We start from the raw sequence: 21654 nt of genomic DNA on the forward strand, positions 1-21654 counted from the left end.
TGGTTAAATTAACAACCGCGCTGAACCCCTCACATGAACCATATATTAAACCTGGCGCGCATGTAAATACTGGGTTTTGTTTAACATTTGGTTAAACAAATAACTGTGGCCGCCCGCATAAACCGCATAAAACCCATAATCCAAAGTTCTTTACCCCGCAAATATTAAAAACATTAAAATATTACGGCGGGTCCCGTATCATAAACCCTCTGTCATCTGCATTGCCCGTCGACCGTCTGATCCCGCGCCGTAGATCCAACGGCTGGCGGTGATATCGGAAGCTCCCATCTGCCGAGAGTTAGCGTCCGGGGGATGGGCGGTATTTCTGCCGTACCCCTGCCACGCATCGGCTTCCCGGCGTGATCGGAGCCCCCTCCTCCAAAACCACCATGGGCCAAAGGCGGTGCGGGGAATACCACTTACTGCCCGGCCGCCTACCCCCTGACGTCACCCCCACGTCACCTCATGATGTTGCATCCACGTTGCCCGCCACTATTTCGCACCAATGCCATATCATCTGCTGACATCACCACCCTGCCACCATGTCGTCCACCACATCACCCGACACGTCAGCTACCACATCACCCTCCATACCCGCTACACAACAAAAATGCGTCATGATGACATCATCATAAAAAAGTGCCAAAAGCCCAAAAAAACCCAAATTTTGTTAAAAGTCACGAAAACGACGGTTTTTTGTTTATTTCTATTTGTGCACTAGTGGAGACATCTGCATGCGATTTTATGACCAATCCGCCACCAAAGGTGCACAGTCCATCACCCTGCAAATTTGCTCCGTAGCTCAACCCCGCAGCTCGAGTTGCCCCTGCTAATCGCTCGCCGCGCCATCAAAACAGGTATTTACTCATAGTCGTGCCTAAACCCTATGTTTTTCACTTTCCTCTGCTAAAATTGATTATCAACTCCGAAATCTAAGTTAAAACCAAACAAAGCGCCCACAGAAAGTGCACCATAACCACAATTTTTTCCAAACTTTTCACCAAGAAACCTTGTTAAAGCAGTCTCCCTTTGCAAAGTTTCCCCATGGACTCGAACTCGAGTTTACTCCATTCTGTGAACACTGAAGGAAAAAGCCCAGAGCTGCCCATATCCGGTTTCCACTAAAGAAAACTCAGCAGACTATCTTTTTCACTGTCATTTTCACCTCATCAGTTCATTCAGCCCAATTTAATCTGTAAAAGTCCACAGAAACAGGCCCAAAACTGTTGTTCCACTCATTTCATCCACACAGACCCCAGTTTCAAAATTCACACTCATAGAATTGAGCCATGGAGACTCCAGCAGCTTTAAACATTACTCCTCTCAATGCACCCCACAGGGAATTAGAAGCACTACCTTTGGCTGATAGGGACTACCTAATCCAAGACTTGGTTGGTGACAGAAACCACCTGCAGACATTTTGTGAGCTGAGAAACAGTTATTTGAACAACAGTGATATTTATGGCATATGGGAATCAAATTTGCCCATATACTTCCTCCCCTCTGTCAATATCTTCCCTGAGATAATTCACCTCTGCTGTGAAAACTATGAACCAAATCAAAGGGCAGTTAAGTCTCCATCTGGGAGCATCCTCTTTCATATAACTCCTGACTCCATCAATCAAATGCTAAACTTCAAGCCAAGTCAGCTTCTGGTCCCTCTCTCTATGAAATTCTTGCTTGATGAAGGTCCCAAACTCTCCAACTCAGAGATAGCCCGAATTGCCCAAGTATTCATGAGAGCAGATCGCCAGCCTACAGGGCCACCTCCTTTTCTCTATGTATGTTTCAATGAAGTGGGTAAATTACTTGTTGACATGATATCCTATGTTCTAGGTTTCAAGACAAGTGAACATATTGATGAAACTATATTGGTCTTACTATCTGCATTTACCCCAGGACAACCCCCTGCTGTCAAATACAATTATGCCAAATTCATTGCCAACAAGATACATGACCAACTACTGAAGCTAGATAGGGAGGGAGTCTTCAAGTATTCATCCTACATCTATCATCTCTTCCTGTATTACCAGCCAGACTATTTCCAATGCCCCATCAAAAAATTGGACTCTAAAGGAGAAAAGAGGTCTGTGATTTTTTAGACCTCAGTGTTTCATGAAGTCCACAGCTCTCCCTACTCTTACTATGAGTTCATTGACTTTTTTGTCTATCCAGTGTCTTCTCTCCTAATGAGAACTCCTCCTGCTAGGCTATCCTATGACATGCAGAAAATATTGCAGCTCTCAAAAAACTACAAAATAGGTGATTGGTACTTTTACCAGAATCATACTGTCATCAAGATATATGGCTGTGAGCTATGTCCCTACAGACTGACAAGATATGTGCCAATGAGACTATTTTCTTTGGAATATTACATGCAATTTATCAATTCAGATTTAACTCATTTACATAGCACCAAGAAAAAGGCTCAGTTGAAATTCAGAGACCAACTAGGCCCCTTTGTCATGAACAAAAAGGAAGGATGGCAAGATGCTGATCAAATATTGGGGGAGAAATTCAGGTTAAAAAGAAGTTTTTGGTGGGTACCTTATGACCCAAATGGCTTTATCAATGCCAGAAAAATAAAATATAGGTTGTCAGCCTATGAACATTGCAAAATCCCACAGATAGAACAATTTTCCAACCAAGATGAGTGGGTGGAAGGCACACTAGTTGAAGAGTTCACCCAAGAAGAAATAATGGAGCAAAATGTGAAAGATTTGGAAAAGACTCTTGACTTGGATTCTTTTGAGCAGGTGTCATTCAAACTGCCACAACAAGTCGGAGAAGGCATATCAACCACTGCAGCTTCACAAGCTGCCCAAGAAAGGACTACACCAGCAGTAGGTACAGCAAAGGGCAAGGAGGTAGTAGATACAGAGCAAGAAACAATGACAGACCAGCCAACTACCTCAAAGGAACAGAGTCAAGGGCAAGCCCCTCCACTGCAGACAGAGGCACCACAGATTCCAGCATTGCAAACTCCTCTCAATGAGGAAAGAAGCAAGAAATGGGATAGGGAAGAAACCACACCTGCAAGTGGGTCAACACAGCAGCTAGAGGCTAAAAGGCAGAGAATATATCCTCAAATTGAAGAGGAAATTAGTGAAGGAATCATAGAGAGTCCAAAGAGGGAGAGGGAAACGAGCCAGCAAACATCCACCAGCTCTCGTAGACAAGAAACAGAGAGGCAACATGGTATGGAGGTATCCTCCTTAAGGCAGCAAGGTGCACAACCATCTGGTATTAAAGGAACTTTCATGGAAATCAAGGCCCAAAATGAGTTATTGAGAATACAGTTGTATGATCAATTTCTTAAGACAACACCCTCCAAACAGCAGAGATTAATGGCAGCTTATGACATTAAGGAGGAGAAAATGATCTTAAGTCATTTCAAGCCTAAGGTACCACAACCACAGACAACTGCAGATTACATAAAGACAAATTTAGAGGTCCTTGCCAAGGACATACACCCAATGGACCAAATTGAGCTACACAAGCAAACAGGTGAAATGGTCTATGCTACACTAGCAGACAAGGCAATGCTGGCCCACCAATTGAAGGAATCATTGAGAAATACATCTGCCCAATTGGATTTGGAAAGAATATCTTCCTTGGCTAAAGACAACCGAATAAAGACCCTGGAGGAAATTATTGTTGAGCTAGGGCATGATCCTAAGGATGCCAAGGGCATCAAAGCCCTCATAAGAAAAAAGGAAGAAGATATTGCTGCACTTAGAAAGCAACTGAGGCTGCCTGCAACCATGCACCCACAAACTACAGAACTTGCAGAAGAGAAGGCAGAAGGAGATACAATGGATTTGCTGATGAGGATGAACCAAAGAATAATTCAAATGGAGCAAGAACTGGAGAAAGCATTGCAAGGCAAGCAGGGAGAGTCGACCTCCCAGCCACCTATAACAGCTCCAATAGTCCCCACTGCCCTTCCCACAGTAGCAGCAGCAATTCCTCCTATCATTCCAGCATCAACAACAGGTACATCAACCACGGATGCTTCAGTAGCAGCAGCAACAACAGCATCAGAATCTAGCATGAGTATGGAAGAAATGATGAGAGCAGTCAAAGAGCTAGAAGTTCAAATGACAGAGCTGAAAGAGGCCAAAGAAAAGTTGGCCAAGCTAGAAGTAAGCTATGACAAGTCCAAGATAACAGTGGCTGAGAAAACAAGGGAAATAAAGGCCTTGGACAATAAAATAAAGTCCTTAGAAAAAGAGCTTACTCTAGATAAAACTCTAGCTGAAATCAAGAAAATTTTGTGGGCCAAAATTGGCCAGTCTATCACTGACCAATGGCAATCAATTCAGACTATACATGAGCAAATAGAATTAATAGGCATAGCTCAATTTGAGACTCAAAAGGCTAGAGCATCATTGGGAAATATGCCTGAGCAAGCCAATAGAATGATTCAATTTTTGAACACTCATACCAAAGAGCAGCTGGCAGCTCTAGATATCAGGAACAGGACAAATACCATTTTGATAGTGAAAAAGGTGCTGACCCTGAGGAATTTTGTACAGACTTTAGAAAGAAAGTGCCAAGAAATGCAGGCAGAAATAAATGCCTTCAAACTAAAGTTTGCAACATTGCAGAGCAAAGGATTACCCAGCTTGTTAACCAGCAGTGGAAGACTGCTAACACATGAACAGTATGCCAACAGGGTAAATAATTATGTTTCCAATCAAATTACAGCATCCTCAAGCACCTCAGAAGAAACAGGGCCTCCCTCTGGACAGAGTCTATATGACAAATTAGAAAATTTGTTCTACATTGAACATGAGATAAATCACCTTTTTGAGGTCCAGCCCAACTTCTATAGATATACTGAAGCTGATGAAACACTAATAAAAATACAAAGACATTAGTTGCCAACAGAAGAATGGTGGCAAGGAATGCTAGAGATTTTACCAAGGTAATTTTTGGTTCTTTTTCCTTTTTTGATCAGCTACAGGTCAGCAAATTCAAAATACACAAGCCACTTGTCAAAGAATGAAGACAGCAGAAGGAGGAAGTCAGACTGTGACTGCAGCTCATTAATGCAAGACCAAGCACCGACGACAAGGCCAGGACAGCAACACAGCAAAACAGCAAGGCAGCAAACGCAGTAACACAGAGTAAAGACGCAGCTACCAGCCGACTCACTTAGTCCAAAAGTCAAATATCTCTGACAAATTAAATAGCCAGCACACCAACATTTACTGCGGCATTCATTTATCTCATTTACTTCTTCTGAAGAGTTGGTGAAGGAAGTTATTGCTCAAATAGCTTATCTACATGATATTTTGTATCTCCTTTTTGTATAAATACCTCCCCGTAAGATGTATTTGGGGTTGCTGATTTTCTCTCTAGACTGTGCTGTAAATTCTGAGACTGTATAATACAAAGGCTATTGAAGTTCACTGTTGCTGGACCCTCTGAACGTGGATTTGATGATTCTGGGACCTGCCACAGAATTCCTGTGTCTTTCTATGGATCAATAAGTTGTTCTAAACTGTGTTTTGTGTTTTTTATGTTTGCAAATTTCATATATGTTTCATAATCTTAGTAACAGAATAAAAGAATAGCCCAGAATTTTTTTAAATACACTCTGTGTTCAATCTCTGGTATTAATTATGTTTTCTTCAGGATTAGTCATAAACAAGAATTCTTAGCTGCTCCTGTTTCCACTGGTCCTTTCATTTTGAATATTACATAGGAATTACTTATTGCTCCTTGATAATATTCAAGCACCTTCCCTCTGCCAGCATGATGAAGGATTCTTGACTGCCCTTCATCCACTGGCTTTCATTCCACCAATTTATAGATTCAAAATTGTTCCAAGATCTACTATCTTGCTCTGTAATATTTCCCTTTATCAAAGAAAACACTCTCAGCAGTTCGTCCTCATTGACCCCATTTTCTCAATGGTATAAACTATTTCGGACTTGCATCCCAGCTTTATTTAAGACCACCATCCAACAAACTTAAAACCAAACTCTGTGCATCATAACTAGCCTAAAAATACTTCAGACAAAGAGAGAGCCCTCTCTGGTTGCAGATTGGCTAGAATCTGCAGCTAAAAGACTGGTTAGTGGTTACCTCGGCCGTATTCCCTTCTGGAGGTAGGGAACAACCTGAGTGATAACATCATTGGCGACTCAACTGGGGAACAGAATGACTATTTTTTACTACTGTCTATTTTCTAAAGCTACAGATGGAGCCTGAAGTTAGCCAGGTAGCCTTTGAAATTGTTCTTGTTGTGCATTTACAGGAGTAAAAAAAAGCTGCTTCAGTCAATCTCCAGTATAGCTTTAGGCTTTAAACAGCTGTCCCAAAGATTTGATCAGTTTCCCTGTTTCAACATATTCAAAGGAAAGCCCAAAGCCTCCTATTTTTCATAGGAGCTTCCTTTAGAAAATTCCTAAAAAACTGTGATCTTTAACATTTCTAGAAATTCCATAAACAAATTTAGAAGTTGGCTCCAAAGAAGAAAACTCGGTATACCAGGTCAAATCCTGATCCAGATCCTCCAGCTATTTTTGAAAATCCTAACTTGATCTCTAAGACCCTTAGAAAACAAGAAAAACTAGAAGAATCTGCTGATTTAGACCTTGACATACTTCAGCAAAACCCTTCAAAATCTGAGCTCACCCCTAGGAGAGCAGCAGTCCTTTCTATCAATACTATAGCCTCTCTGAGTTCTTCATCCACTCCTCAAAGTATCCTCTCCACTCCCCCATACACTGCACATATTTCCACCACTGTCCCTGCTGTTCCAGCTGTCTTATTTCTTCCTGTCGTCCCATTTATCCCTGTAAATATGGCAAACCGTTATGCTCCTCTACAGTTACCTGGAAATCCAGGGGCTATGCCTCAGGATTATCAGAGAAAAATCACATATTTTGATGGTACTGGCTCCTATACAGCCCAACAACACACTAAGAAAATGCAAGATTATTTTGAGAATTATGAAATTGATGATGATGATGTGAGAATGAAGATCTTTGTCCAAAGTCTAACTGGTGATGTAAGGATTTGGTTTAGAGCACTTGTTGTAAATTCTATAGCCAATCCAGAAGCTCTTTATCAATCCTTTTTAAACAGATGGGAAAAGAAGAAAGACCCTTTACACATTTTAACAGAATATGACAATTTGAAAAGAGGCCCACAAGAAACCGTCCAAGACTATTGTGCTAGATTCAACAATGTCTATAATGCTATTCCTCAAAACCTTAGACCTCCACCTGATTTAGCTTTGATCAAATTCCCTGATGGATTTGATTCTGACATGGCATATCAACTGAGGGAAAGAGCCCCTCCAAGCTTAGCAGACATGCAGAATATAGCTGTTAGTGTGGAGGCAAACCTGATTGCTAAACTCCTTATACACTAACCTAGTTGGGGACATGCAAAGAAAAATAAAGAAAGAGAAGAAGGCTCTGATAACACTGATCCAAACTTATTCAGGAATGCAACAGAACACAGATATAAACATAAACACAGAGATGCAATTGTAACGAACAAAGTTCATATACGCAGAAGACTACTTCAAAATATCTCAAATATATAAACATACATGATAGGACAATAATATCTTATATAATAATATCTGAATACAAGTAAGATGATTGAGTTACAAATGAGGGTTTGCTTTATATACCTAAGATATGAAAGGGGTTTACTCTATTCCATGCTCATGTGGGATTCCCTACATAGGTGAGACGGGTCGCTCCATAAACCAGAGAATCCAAGAGCATGCGGCAGACATTAGACATAATCGCTCTCGTTCCTCTGCCTTAGCTGAACATGCTGCAAAATCAAAGCACCATGTGTGCATTGAGAATTCTCAGGTCATCGCTAGGGTTGATCATTTCCATCATCGGAAACTTAGAGAAGCCATTGAGATTGAGAAGCAATCTATCAACCTCAATCAAGATGATGGTTGGAAATTAAGCAGGAGCTGGATTCCTGCCCTCTCATCGTGATAGTTTCCTTCTTTTTTTTTTAACTGTTAAGGTTATTACTTTTATTATTATTTATTTTGTTATTCTTATTATTATTATCATTATTATTATTACTATTGAGGTTTTTTTGTTTTTTATTTATTTATTTAAAAGAATTTAGGTTATTATTATTATTTTTATTATTATTTATTTAGTTATTCTTATTATTATTATGATTATTATTTTTATTAACATTACTATTATTATTATCTGTTTTTATTGTTTTTTAAGTTATTATTATTAATTGTTTTATTATTTATTATTATTATTTTTAGTGTTATTTATTTTTTTATTTTTTTAATATTTTTTAAGGTTATTATTATTTGTTTTTATTATTTTATTATTATTTATCTAGTTATTGTTGTTGTTATTATTATTATTATTATTATAATATATATTTTTAAACTTATTATTATTATTTGTTTTTATTATTTTTATTATTATTTATATTATTATATTTATTTAGTCAGTTATTTATTTATTTTTAATTTTGGAATTTATTATTATAAACTAAAATTAAGATATAATTTGATTAATTTTTTTAACTATTTTTTTAATATTTTTTCCCCTTAACTATTTCTTAACCTAACAGCTAGTTTTCAACAGCTAGATCCTAATGGCTACCTCAAGACCCGAATGCTTCTTTGCTATTTAATCTTTTGTTAAGATTGTTTTTCTCACCGTTTGTCCTGAGGATGAACCACATTAGTTGGTTTGAAACGTTGACCCATTCTATAACATGTGATTAATCCAAAAGACATACTAATTAACTAACTACTATTTAATTAACTATTCTTTATTATTGTTATATTTATATTTTATTCATAACATTGCCTTCCTCTTCAAAAGGCTTTGTCTTCAAAGCTTATTGTTGACAAAACAGTCATATGTTTCTTTTTCTTTTAATATTTTCACATATTTCAGAACTCTTTGAATTCTTAGAGTTGCCATATTCATTGATACAAGATGATAGGATCTTTTCAGAGATAAACAAAATTGTCACATTGAGAATGGATCTGACCATCCTAAATCAATATTTTGTGGAATCTTGCAGTTACTGAAAACTTGAGATGGATTTTTATCACAAGATTGAATTATGGTGACATCGACATTCTTGGGAACATAAGTCACTTGTTTCTAGTTGATATATCTGCGTTTATAATTTGGATAGCGATAAGGAGTTCTTGTGATGTGATCTCTCAATTTGTTTGTGGTAATTTCAATGTTTTTTGAAGGAATCTGATTTCTTTCAGCTACAAAAGTCACTTTTAATTGCGAAATATTCACTTGAAATTTCCATTGCTTGAACTACAACTTCTGAGTACATCTTTGCTTAAACTAGTTTATCCTCTTCTTAAATTATGATATTAACTAGATCAGTATTTGTTCCCATATCCTCAACTTGGATTGTTACGACTCGGGATTTCGATACTTCTTCTTGATTAAGTTGTTCTAAGTATGGGGGATTTACGCAGTGCATTATATTAGATATCATTTTTGGGATTCAACTGCGTTAAGTAAGTCATTCAAACGTATGACCATTTCCATGAGAGGTAGTCATAACTGACTAATTTCTCATGATTTTTGAATAGTTCACTTAGCACTCATTGCATCGGGTAATGCTCACAGGGGTGAAGAAGTGGGATGGGTGACCTCCTGGGAAGTCCTGGTTACCGGGTGCAAGCCTCGGAAGTGATGATTGATGCTATGTGATTCGTTCTCCACATTTCACTAGTTTCAATCCCACTTCTTCACCCCTGTGAGCATCACCCGATGCAATGAGTGCTAAGTGAACTATTCAAAAATCATGAGAAATTAGTCAGTTATGACTACCTCTCATGGAAATGGTCATACGTTTGAATGACTTACTTAACGCAGTTGAATCCCAAAAATGATATCTAATAAGTTGTTCTAACTTGTATTTTAGCTAATTTTTGTCACTTTTAAGCCTCTTTATTTGTGTAATAAGTTTTTATTATGATTCCTTAGACGTGAAAGTCTTCATTTTCTGAATTTTTTACTTTAGCCTTAATATCCTTCTCTTCATGTTTTAAACTTTTGATTTTCTCTAATAAATTTTGATTAAGGTTCTTGTTCGGATAGGTGCTTCTTGAGTTCCTTCTTTGCGACCTTAGTATTCTTGACTTCTGCAATTAATTTTTCAATGTGATCCTTGAGGAGAGAAATTCCTTCATCAATTTCCATTAATTCTTTGTAATGCATATCCACACGATATTCATATTCCTGTTGTAACGCTTTCTTGTTTTGTTGAATTTTCGCCATTTTCTCTTTCTCTAGATATTCCAACTGCACTTTCTCGGTACACTAGATTACATCGTTTTGTAGGCGTGATGATGGGCATTCAACTTGCAATTTGGATTCCATTTTCTTTGTTTCCTTATTAAAATCTACATGTTGTCGCTTAAATATTGCCATTAATTGTTCTATATCTCTTGCTAATGATTGTTTTTGTGAATCACTTAGATATTCATCTAAAGAAAAAGTTTTGTAACATTTTGTGCAGACAATATTTTGATTTCTAAGTGGCTCTAGACAATTAGGATATCCTTCTGAACAAAAAGGACATTTTGAAAAGAAACCACTGCTTCTTATGGACGCCATCTTTTTTCTTTTTCTTCACTTATTTTATCTCCTTGATTATTTACTTATATATATAGACTTTATAAAAGTCCTTAATATATATTTCTCCTCTTTGTAATTATATTTTTCCAATTACTTGGTACCTTTCTTCATAAATTTGTTTAATATAATATTTTTACTTTTTTTTTAATTCTTTTTTTATTACTTAGGAAATCCTTAGATTTAATCTCCCTTCGTTAAATTCTTGTATGCTTCTTCAATTTTGGTTACTTATATTATTTTATTGATTAGCTTGATAGATGACTGGCCAGTTTATGTAATGTCGTAACCTTCTCTCTCTCTCTCTCTGTAATAGTTAGATTGAGACCGAGATCCTTCCTTTTATCCTCTACACCTGTTTCTTTAATAATTGGTTAGCGAAAAAATTTTAATCAGTATGTGGCGACTAGACAATGATTATCGGATGGTAGGGGAAACAGTATAGCTAGGTTGTATGGAGAGTATGCGCCTGTGTTCCTGCATATGTAGACTAGACTAGCGGGTGAATCAATTTGGACACTATTTTTGCTATTATTGTTGTTTTTTTTTAAATTAATTTATATTGCAGCGCGTGTGCAGAAGTGGCAAGAGCATGCAGGGGTAGCATGTGCTGAGTTTCCACGTCAGTGGGAGTTGTACAACTATGAAGGGTCAGGTAGCAGCGTAGGACAACTCCATTCACGACAGTGTGGATGGCTGTCGTGAATGGGCTGTGGCTTCAATGGTGGCAACGTAGACAACTATGGGTGACGTGCACGATAGCTATAGTATTTGTCGCGATGCTAAGGAGAAAGTGATCATTTGTCGCGAACTGACTGTGACAACAGGCAAACTATTCAACGATTGTCTGATAAGTTGTTGGTTAGAATTCATCCGGGGGAAGGCTTCATATGGGTTGACTGCAGCAAAACGATGGCACAGGCAGACTGTGTTCCCTGACGACTCTTGGTGAAACTTTAAATTTTTTTTTTTAAACCCTTAATTTATTGTAATTTTTATTTCTCATATATATATATATTTTGTATATAATTTTTTTATACATAATTTTTTTTATTTTTTATAAATGTTCTTTTGTTATATCTGAGACTTTTTTGATCCATATTGTAGATAAATGTCTTTCAGATTAATCACATCATTAGGATTTGGTCGACGTTTCGAACCAACTAATGTGGTTCATCCTTAGGACAAGGTGAAAAAATCATACAATCTTCATGTATAAATAGAGAGGATGCATCATGGTCCAAGGTCAGTTGATGAAAACTAGTCGTTGGAGATTAGTTAGACAAGTAAATATATATATATATATATATATATATATATATATTAATTAGATTTAATTTAGTTAAACTTTTTTTTTCCAATTTTTTTTACAACTTTTTTTTTGTTAATAAATTATTATTATTATTATTTTAATATATTTGTTTTTTTTTACTTTTAATATATATATATATATATATCTATATATATATATATATATATATATATATATATATATATATATATATAACTCTCTTTTTTTCTTATTTCTTTTTTTAATTTTTTTTTAAATGGCCAAAGGCGTCTGATGAATCAGCAACAGAGAAACTCCAAGATTGTGTAGCAAAGTGCTTCAATTATAACAACAAGAACAACGTTGACACAAAGTTGATGGTCAAAGACCTGGATTAGACGTGGCTCTGATACCAAATGTAATAAATAAAGTTTGTATACACAGTGGACTACTTCAGAAGATATGAAATATATAAACATCCATGATAGGACAATAATATATTATCAAAGAATATTTGAATACAAGTGAGATGATTGAGTTACAAATGAGGGTCTTCTTTATATACCTAGGAAGGTACCCTTTCATGATTGGTCATGTCTTTAGGGATATGCCTCTTGATTAACTAAATAATATTTAATTAACTATTCTTTATTATTATTATATTTATATTTTATTCATAATAGTAGCAGAAATAAGACTTAATTTCATTAATATCATAGAATTAAAATATGCTTACATACAGAATGGAAACAAACTAGCTCGGGCGATGGTAGCTTATCTCTAAGAAGAGATGTGTTGGCTACATGCCTCTGAATTGTGTCACAATGAGGCTAAGGGTCTTTTTATCATTGAAAAATAAAGGGAAACCCTAAACAACCAAAAACCTAACCCTAGGAGATGGAATGTCAAGAGCTTATGGGCCCCTTTGGGGTTAACTGGGAAACCAACTTCCCGAGTTTGTAACTTGGTCATATGATCTCCATTTGGTGTGTACAATACCTCGTTAGAAATATCTCTTCGAGTACTACAGGATTTGCAACTGACCCCTACTGAGCTTAACGAAGACCTCAAAAAACATCGTTTAGGGGGTCAAAATAGCTCCAAAATTTCAGGGCCTGAAGAACTACTAAAAATAATATATACTACTATAATCAAGGAAACTGATGAAACCAATTGGAGGTCTAGGTGGAATATCCACCTGGATCACTTTTCCTTCCTTGTTTCTCCTGTAGAACATTATACATATATGAATTAATATATTGTTTTAAACATGTTATCTAATATTCTTAAGGATATTATTAATGAAAATTCAAAAAAATAAAAAAATAAAAACCATATTGAATAGTATTTTTTCATTTGCCTGACTCATCCTTCTGCAATTTTTCTACCAGTCTTTTACGCTCTTCTGCACTTAGATTAGAAATAATCTTATTGACCTTCTTCATTTTGTGGCTTTGCATGACATACACTAACCAATACATATTAGTTAAACTTATTTATAGTTCAAACATATTAATTTTGTAAAGAATTTATAAAGAACTTGTTTTTTCTACTTTTTTGGATGCGTTGTCATTTGTGTCGATCAATATTTTTGTTACTTGAAAACTTTTCAAGCATTTTTATCAACATACAACCTATATCATTCAATACAGTAGCCATTAAATATATTTTATATATAATCTAAATAATTTTTAACCAAAAAGAGTTATTGTAATCAGTGCAATTATTTGAATAAACACCCCATTGTGTTTATTCTACTAAATGCATCGAACATTTAATTTTTCAGCACTGAAAGCAAAAATTCATTTTTTTAAATAATTTAAGATTATGACGATGTTATTTGTAACCATAAAAGCACCACCATCACAGTAAAAAATTAAATAAAAGTACTTAACAATGTTATTTGGCAGAGGCGAGTTGATGTGTTATATTACATCGGGTGCACTAATAAAGATATGTCATTTTTTAAAAACAGACAGGGCCAACAAGATTTGATGTGATATGTGACGATAAAAGCATCGTCAACACCGATGCATTATATTACACAGGGCGCATCGCGAAACAAACGTCGTTTTTAGAAAAAAGGGCAAGAGCGACATGGTTTGGATCTAATTTAATAAATGGCCCCCATACTTTACATATCAAACACCCTATATATAGTAAGTACACAAACCCATTCAATCTAAAATTCCTAAAATTAAAAACCCTAAATGTGATGTGGTAGAAGGAGTTAAACCCTAAGGTGAAAATTTCCAGTCACATTAGCAAGAAGAAGCAAGGGTTTAAGGTAGGTATTGAATTTTTTTATTTTTATTTTCTGAATTTTAATTAAATCTAAATAGGAACAAAGATCGTAAAAAAAATTACTAGAAAGATCAATAATAAATTTTCTATTATGTAGGGTTTTTTATTTTTTTTAATTTTGAATACATCTAACAGAAATTGTAAAACAAATTAACAATAAAATTTACAATTTTCTTTATGCAGGGTTTTGAGTGAATCACCATACCTTTCAAATTCTAATCTTTCTATGGTTCCAAAATATTCTTCTACTCCACAGTACTCCCAATATATCTCTTTTGCAAATGATCTCTCTTTTAATAAAGCCTAACAAAAATTGTAAAAAAAATTATTAGTAAAATCAGTAGTAAAATTTAAATTTTTGCTATGCAGGATTTTGAGTAAATCGCCATACTTTTCAACTTCTAATATTCTGAATAGTTTTGTTGTTCCAAAGTGCTATGTCATTGCACAGTGCTCCTGGTATGTCTCTCTTGCAAACCTCTCCCTTGAAAAGTTAAGAAAAAATTAATGAAATAGTGAAAAAATTATTACTATTTAAAAGAAATTATGAAATTAGATTTCAAAACATGAATTTCCGCTCATTTTTAATATTGAAAAAAAAACTCGTGTTTTTTCTCACTCCTTCGGAACATCAGTGCGCTAGATAGTAAACAAAGCTGGTACGTTTACAAGTAAAGCACACCAATTATGATAAATTACTGGTGCACTAATTTTTTTAAACACACTGACATGATAAAATTCATTTTTTTATTTTCGAAATCATGAAAACAGTGCCATTAATATTTTAATGCAATGGTGCGATTTTTATTTAAATGCATCTGTGCGGTAATTGTTATAAGAGCACCAACATGATATAATTCCTTTTCATTTTCAAAATCTCGGAAAGAGGTGTGGATCGATGTTGTTTTTATTTAAATTCATCAATGTTGTCTTGTTTACAACAGCACCAATATGATAAAATATTATTTTTTTTGAAATCCTAGAAACTAGTGCAATTAATATTTTAACGCCCTCGTGCGGTTTTTATTTAAACATATCGGTCTCATTAATTTCAAAAGAGCACCAATATGATATAATTCCTTTTTTTAATTCTCAAAATCCCAGAAACATGTGCATTTTTTATTTTGAAGGATCAGTGTGGTTTTTATTTAAACGTGTCGGTGTGTGTGGTTTTATAAGAGCACTGATATGATAGAATTCCTTTTTTATTTTCAAAATCCTGGAAACTGATGCAGTTATTATGTTAACCCATAAGTGTGTTTATTTTTTAAATGCATCGATGTTTTTATTTTTTATAAGAGCACCTATAGGGTTTAAAAGTTATTTGGAATTTTATTTTCACATAAATGGCATATTCATCTCAAATTATCCTTTAGGACATATCCACATGAGTTACAGTAGTTCATAGTATACATTTTCCGCTTAGAGTCATCTTATTTTTTAAAAATGGTTTGAAAACTATATTGAAATTTAGATTGAGGTTATATGATTTTCAAAATTAATTTTAGGTATGTACACAAAATTGTATATCTGATTTTGCTCAAATGTAAGGAGAAAATCTCATAATATCAAATGGCTAATTCTTCAAATTCTAGCTCATTCCATATTGCTCAAAGCCCTTCGTGGAGTTCTCCCTTTCCATCTCCAATAAGTTCATCTTTTATTTCTATTTCAATTATCTAATTGGATTTTTTTTATCCATGTCAATTTGAATAAAAATGTATCCAAATTTGCAGGATCTTGATTCATAATTGAGTTCAAATGCAAAAAATGTTCCTCCATTTCAAAAAACTCAGAAGCTCTTATCAGGAGCAACATATCACAAGCAGTTGGTAGATGAAAATGAACATCCAATTCACCCTACCAATTGGAATATGGCATCTTCCATCCATAATCCCGAATCAATGATGGTAATAACTATTTGGTATAACGTAATTTCAATAAATCGATTGAATTGTGCTTACTAATATCATTGATGTACTAATTTTCAATATTTTTTGAAATTGGGATTCTAGTGATGATGAATGACCCACCTACCATCTTCCAGTGCACCCCACTACAATGTCAAATTGAGTGAAGATAGCATTAAGAGAAAGACTCGAAGAGGAAGCATAAAAAGAATGGTTGAATCAATCACCTATTCAATTCCCACTATGTCTAGATTCACCAATTAGGAATGACTACAACAACTGTAGTTCTTCATCACAAGTTGGCAATGGAGGAAATCAAATAGAGGGTGGTATGGATGATTACTTACAGGATACTACTGTCACAGAGGCAATGTTGTTAGATGTGTTCCAGAATGATGAGCTAGGGATGATGCTTATATCATTGATACCTTATTCAAAAGCCTAAAATTTGCTTCTACCACCCTTCTCTTTGGACATGATGGCTAGTCAAAGTCTGCTCAGCTAGGGACAATGATGTTATTGTACGACGTGAAAGCAAAGTTTGGCATGTTGAATGCTTGGAAATATTGAGGTAATCGACCTGCATGATCGATCAATCCCTTTATATTTTGAGAAATATTGTCACACAATAAACATTAAAATTGGTTGATTTTAGGAATGTTAAATATTGACATTGTACATTTATGTTGATAGGTGGTTGTTATTAATGTCAACCCAAGCAGCACTAGGAGATACCCTAATCTTCCATGGAAATTCATGGAATCTTGTGTCAAGATCCTTCTAGATATATTCTTCTCGACAAGATGTTTCCATTGATATATGGTACGCCTTATGGTTCCTCCTGGTTTGAGAGAAAATTGAGCTTGAAGTTAAAGACCCAGTTTTATGGGCTAAAACCCCAGAGGGTAGAGACATGACACCTTATTCACCAATGGTTGCCAATATATGACATACATTCTCACTAATATCACCATGTATAACTTGAATAACTTCAAGACCCAAAGGTAGTAAACCAATCATTGACTTCACACTCAAGTAGGACCATATGCATTAAGCCAACCATTGATTTCAAATTTCTAGTATTTCTAAGAAAGATCCTTAACACAATATTAAATAGAGGTCTTATGGGTTAGTTATTATTATTTAATCAATATTAATAAAATTATATTATTTTGGTAATTCATTAAAATAATCATTCATCCATTAAATTGTCTCCTCACTTAGGGCTTAAGGTAATTATGAGTGTGATTTTTTTTTTTGTAAGCTAAGGAGTGACCATTCATATTCATTAAATCGAGTTGAAACCTCTACATACACATGGTGGCTTCAACCCGCCCCAAGGGGAAACCGGGTCTTTGTAATGGAGAGATAAGGTAAATTTTATTTTGTAATTTTGGAGCAATAAGTGGGCATCTTCATCAGCCAGTGGGCATTTGTCATCAGCAGTGAGCATTAGCAAATTCGCCAGTGGTTGTCGATCGCCCACTGGCTTTGTAATGGAGAGATAAGGTAAATTTATTTTGTAATTTTGGAGCAATAAGTGGGCATCTTCATCAGCCAGTGGGCATTTGTCATCAGCAGTGAGCATCAGCAAATTCGCCAGTGGGTGATCGACAACCAAAGCAGCAGTGAGTAGCTTTGATCATAGCAAAAACAACATTGAGTTGTTTTTCGACATCTTCAGCCAGTGGGCAATCATCATTAGCAAACACGCCAGTGGGCATTCATCAAATTGTGTCAGTGGACACCGGATGCTGTTTTCAAACAAAGGACAGTTGGATCCTTTTGTGGCTTGGCACGTCATGGAGTTGTCAAGCAACATTCAAAGATGAATCAAGCATGCAGCTGATTCATGTTCTCTTTAGATTTGAGTTTTTTCCAGCATCCAGTTTTGGCGGTTTTTTTAGGCAATATTTTTGAGGATCAACATGAGAACTTGGAATATGGTTCCTCATTCTTATTTTGGATTTATCATTGAAGGGGGGAATGTTAGCCTCTCTCATAAAACAATAATAAATCCAAAAATAAATAAATTAATTAAATATTCCAAGTTAGGAATTTGTGCCTAACTCTTGGGTTGTTCCTCTAAGATAGGAGTTAGTTTAGGTAACTCCTATATTGGTGTGTGTTTGGTGAGAAATTATCTCAACCAAAAGTGTCTAAGATAGCACGCACTATCTTGAGAACACTATCTCTCATCTATTTATTTGTAACACTATATTCAATTATTTTAATGAATGAGAATGAGTGAGAATACCTTAGGAAGCATGAGGCTTCAGCCTTTTTCCGCCAATATTTTGTGTCTGATTTTTATGTGTGTTTTTCTGTAATCTATTTGAGTTAATTTCATTTTCAATATGTGGTATCAGAGCAATGGATACGAGGGTTCAAAGATGTTTTTTTGAAGTCCCGATGTTGTTTGAAGTCCGCCGAAAGCCATGAAGAGACTATCGCTCTGACTGAAGAACACTGGAAAGAAAGGAAGAGTCGCGTCTCTGCAGAGGGAAAGGATAGTGATTGACCACTGCCAAAATAGTGAAGGAGTCTGCCAGACGTTTAATGTCTAGCGTGGTCGTTGAAGAGGTATCTGTCCCGTTGAAGAGATAGTCATGTGAGATTCCAGAGCTGCTCGAAAGTCGTGGTCGTCGAGAAGAAGAACGAGAGCCACCGCCCATTCACGGACACCGTTGCAAGGTAAAAAAAAAAAATAGGAACCTCGGGTTGTTGTCTGTAAGCAGTCCTGTTGCGGCCGAAAATTTGAGCGGATAAACTGTCCCTGTTGGTTAAGCAGTTCTACCGTCGTCGTCGTGTGTGAAGAGTATGCACCACTGTTTTTTCTTAACCCTACCTTCCTGAATCGAGATTGGGAGGAGTGAGACATTGTATCAAGAGCGCACCACTATTTTTGTTTTTCTTGGAGCCCTGCCTGCCACCACATGTGAAGAGAACGCTGCCGAGAAATCATACCTGATGTCATGAAGCCATTGGTGGAAGTCTTGAAAGGATCAGACTAGCCCACCAAGAGAAGAGTTGTCAGAGCATAATTTGCTGGTCAATTTTCTTTTTTAAGAACTGTCAAAAGATCGGACTGCCGACAAAAATTCAAATTCCTAACAGCTGGTAGAAAACTAGAGCAGAGACGGAAAGACAGCGCCGAGACACCCTGAGCTGCAGTGAGATTAGGTCGGGTGTTCGATTTTGTTGAGTGAGCCCTTGTCGATATTGTGGAGCGTTGTGGTAAAGCGCTGGAGCAAAGGTTCTATTTCTGCGAACATTGAATGGGAACTAGCATCACACGACCCTGCAGACTAGTGTAAGAGCCGAAGAGTATAGGACATGGTGTGGTCAGGAGTCTAGTCGCTCACTTCATATTTCTCCAGTTTTTCTTTTGAGGGAAAGAATTCTATTCGCTATGCTTTGGCATGTGTTTTACAAGAATGGTTATTCAGTAAGTAAAAATATCGCTTCACTGTATCGATTGTTGTTTATTTGATAGGCTTTCATTTTTCTGAACAATCTTCGTATATGAGGATAATATGAGTATATCAGAACACTAAAAAGTTGTGGCTTGTACAATTACACCTCATCGCATCTGAGAAATATCTAAATTCGACTTTTTTTAAAGCCCGATCTCTGGCAATCCATCCAATAGACTTAGATAAAATCCACGTCCAACCATAACAGTCGCACCGGCTCCCAGCAGAACTTGTCAAATTATTTGATATTATCTGCTTACAATCTTAATTGCATTGGGTCTACGATAGACCATCTCTAGATTTGGTGTGTTAAAAAGGAGCATTTTTTTATGTAATGGAGTAATAAGGTGATAAAGTGTGATTTTTAGGGGAGATAAGGAGTGGATAAAATCATTTATTTGTAATGGAGAGATAAGGTAAATTTTATTTTGTAATTTTGGAGCAATAAGTGTGCATTTTTTTAAGTGTGGAGTGACAAGTGAGATTCTTTTATAAAGTAAGGGATTATTTCCCTGTAATGGAGTGATAAGGATTGAGTTTTCTTTCTCTGTAAGTTTGAAGTGATCGGTTTTTCAAAAGAAAGCTCATTGTTGTAGGAGGTTGAGTCAGTTTTTTGAACACATTTGCTTCCAAAATTTGCGAGCGTCAGATTCTCACTATTTGAGAAAGCTTCAGTGGCAATGTTGTAAAAGATGAAAGATTGATGACCTTATTACTTAATAAAGACATATTATTTGTGGCGATTGTGTCCTAGATCCGCCCGAAATTGAATAAGGGGATCTTAGGTACACGAAGAGTGTGTTGATGATGGTGCATGCTTCATGTTTTTTGCTTATGATTTGTGTCTAGTTTTGACACATAAATGATCTCATTTATCACACATAAAGTTCAATGCAAGCAAGCACAACACTTGTAATGAAATAGCTACAAGGAAGGATAATTAAACTCAACACATGCATTTGCATCACTACAACAAATAATCAAAGTTTTCAACATCAGCATTCTACCTCAACAAACAAATTCACTCAAATACAATCAAGTTCATGAATCTGCAGACTAGAACATTTCAAAGCAAAGTCTACATCACTAAATTCAAGTTAATGAATCTGTAAACTTCAATGTTTCAAAGCACAGTCTACATCAACATTATTGAACTTGTAATCAAACTCAAATTACATTGAATTGTAAGGGTGCATTCTCGGTTGAAACCGACACCCAAGTCTTGAATTGAGTCAAATTGAATTCATTGTAGTGAGTCATTAAAATCATTAAGCGTTTTTTGGGTGCATTTTCGACAGTGTTCGACACCCTTCCTTTAAGCAGAATCAAGTGAATGCATGAATTTTAACTCTAACGCAAACAAGCAACAAGTTCACATCTCCTGCAAGCGAGCGTGAGTATTCATTCAGGCAATTTGTGTCAAAACTATACAAGGTTCAAACCTTCAAGTGAGCCAGAGTGAAGATCATTGAAACAACCATCACAACAACCAAACAAGTTCAACTCTAACACCAGTCAAGCAAGTTGAGATCGACATCAAGCGAGCGTGGCTATTCATTCAAGTGAGGCAAGTGAGCGTTCACACAAACGCGATCATCATCAAGCGAGCGTGAATTCCAAAGTCTAAGTAAGAAAGTTCTACAACTCTAGCAAGTGTTCCCAGCAAGTGCAATAAGCAACAAATCAAGCGAGCGTGCCATTCAAGTCCCATAGCAAGCGAGCCTATCATTCAAGTAACAAAATCAAGTGAAATAGTTCACAGCACGACATCTACGACAAGAGAGCCTGAGTTTAAGTGAGCAAGTTCAGATGGCGCAACATATTCAGTTGTTAAAAATTCTTCACAGTTTGATCATCTCCAGTGATGAAGACATGGTGCACATCAGCAAAGAAACTCTTGCTGATATTTCACGGCATCTATGACAAACACATGAAACAATTGAGTTCCTTCAACTAGAATCGCAACTACAAAGAGATGAGTTGCAATAGAAGAGTGCTTCTTCCAAGTCATTCAACCATACAGATGAAGATAAAGATGTTGATTCCAAATCACT

Source organism: Pinus tabuliformis, chromosome 4_1 (genome assembly GCF_031772625.1).
Source record: "Pinus tabuliformis cultivar Carrire ecotype Pingquan chromosome 4_1, CPIR1, whole genome shotgun sequence".
Taxonomy (NCBI): Eukaryota; Viridiplantae; Streptophyta; class Pinopsida; order Pinales; family Pinaceae; genus Pinus; species Pinus tabuliformis.